We start from the raw sequence: 2,360 nt of genomic DNA, 5'->3' as shown, positions 1-2,360 counted from the left end.
CCAACATCATGAATAGTGATTAAATATATAACAACTATCAGTCTACCGAAAATTTTAAAATTCGAGAGGGTTAGATTGAGTGATAAAATGGGAGGAATTGTAAATATAATAGGTTCTGCATTCAACACCTTCCGCTTATAAAAAAAAAAAAAATTCGAAATTCAGTTACAAGCCAGGTTCAAAATTATCCTTTGCCTCAAAAAACGCCTCTCCTCCAACAAAAACATATTTAGTGCCTGTTTTGGGTTGAATCTTTAAAAAGGACTTGCGGCTATATTGCAAGTAAACTTAATTTATGTAATGATTGATAAGCTCACTAATATGATAGTTGATCACTAAAAAGTTGGATAATTAATAATTGCTAAGTATATTCATTTAGCTCATCTTCACAAGAAAATCTCGCCAATTTTTTAAGGCAATTTCTATTTCAGAATGGACAAATACACCAAAGCCAAATTACAATTTTGACTTGAATATTATTGTTCAACGATGTAAACAAAAATATGAAAATGTTATTCTTGACTTCTTTTTTTTCTTTTGTGATAAATTATAAGCTTTATTTCTTTGAACCAATAAGCATATTAAAGGCAATCCCTTAATCAACATACATAGCAAAATTAATGCAAATTTTTAATCACGCAAATTGCAGGAACTTCCTTAATTCAAACTATGAACTGGATTAGAAGTTGGAACTTTGAAGCCAATTTGTTTTAAATACTGAAGAAAACCAACCAACTTGTCATGAGGAGGAATTGTTTCCTTCACCACAGGGAGTCGATATAGAGCTTGCACCCATGAGAATACGAGAGGATTCTTCGCAGGATCTATAATCTTCACACCAGAAATATCATCTTGTGCCTTGAAGGCACCAAGGAGTGCAACCATCATAGCATCTAGCATCCCCAACTTTTCAGATTGGATATGATCTGGAATTCCCTCTGGAAAGTAGAAATCCTTCACACCATCTTCCAAAGTTCTGAGTTTCTCGTGCACTTCTGCAAGGGCTTTCCCCACTTCTTCCTTGTTAGCATTGAAAAGTTGGGCTATGCTGTCTTGCACCTGCACTTATAGACGTATATGATCCACATATTTCTATGAGCAAGAGGAAAATATATTGAAATGGAACGATGAATCAACACCTGTTGGATGTAAGCAGCCCAATAACGAACTTTGGCTCTTAGATATGACTCCTTAGGCAGGAATTGAGGCTCATTTGGCCAGGTTTCATCAATGTATTCAAGAATAACTAGTGATTCACATACTGGCTTTCCATTATGGACAAGGATAGGGACCTTCTTGTGAACTGGATTGTATTTCAGTAGCAAAAGGGCTCTTGTTCCTCAAATCTTCTTCAACATAGTCAAAGGGTATGCCTTTGATTTTCAAAGCCAATTCTACTCTTTTCACATAAGCGCTTGACCACATTCCGTGTAAAACTACTTTGCTTTCCTCAACCATCTTTCTTTATCTAATGCTTTGGCCTTGGATCTTAATGTTTCTAGTTACTATATTGTGGCTTAATCTAGGGATAATTTAAGAAACCTTCCCTGAGGTTTGTAACTATATCAATTGGTACCCGTAAATTTTAAAAAATAACACCTACTTGCCTTTTCTCCACTTTTTGTATCTTTATCAACCCAATTCAAAATGTATTATTGAGAAACTTATTTCTGAGAGAGAAGATGTTTCATACCAAATTGCCCTTGCATTGTCCTACTTTTTTTTTCCAAAATTCAGAGTATATTATTAAAAGCTTGAAAATAAAGACATATAGTGTGAATACGTAATTCTGATAGGATAGAATATACCAGTAAGTATTTTTAAGGTACAAAATATTAATTTTTAAAAGCATATTTAAGGTGTTTGAAGTCAACAAAAATTATTTCTTTTATTGTAAGGTATTTTTGTTAATTTTACTAGTTTTATAAATTTTAAAAATTATTGGAAAATTTTAATTTTGCTGTATAGATCGATGACTTGAAGATCAGAAAAAAAACAAAATATCTAAAATTATGTTTACAAAGCCATTTGAGGTGCTTTTAGAGACAAAATTTTTTATTGCAAATATTTTTGGATGAATTTAAGGATTTTATAAATTATTTATAATTTTTTGGCTATTTAGCTTTTTATCAAATTGAGGGCTTGAAAACAAAAAATGATAAAAATATTTTAAAAATAATTAGAAACTTATTTGAGGCATTTTCGAGGTGTACAAAAGTTATTTTTTGAATTGCAACAAATTTTGGGTGACTTTTATAAGTTATCTAAATTATTTAGAACTTTTAATTTTTTTTTTAATTTTGCATTTCTTGTCCAGATCGATGACGTCAAACACTGCAAAAGGTCTTTCAATTTTGTTA

At 31.3% G+C, this 2,360-nt stretch overlaps 1 pseudogene; it reads right to left on the bottom strand.

Annotated features, from left to right (window-relative positions):
• Window positions 1–657: 657 nt before the first annotated feature.
• Window positions 658–1,458, bottom strand: LOC113769379 (annotated as a pseudogene).
• Window positions 1,459–2,360: the final 902 nt, after the last annotated feature.

The sequence above is a fragment of the Coffea eugenioides genome, chromosome 4 (genome assembly GCF_003713205.1).
Source record: "Coffea eugenioides isolate CCC68of chromosome 4, Ceug_1.0, whole genome shotgun sequence".
NCBI lineage: Eukaryota > Viridiplantae > Streptophyta > Magnoliopsida > Gentianales > Rubiaceae > Coffea > Coffea eugenioides.
This window is presented reverse-complemented; position numbering and strand designations above follow the sequence as displayed.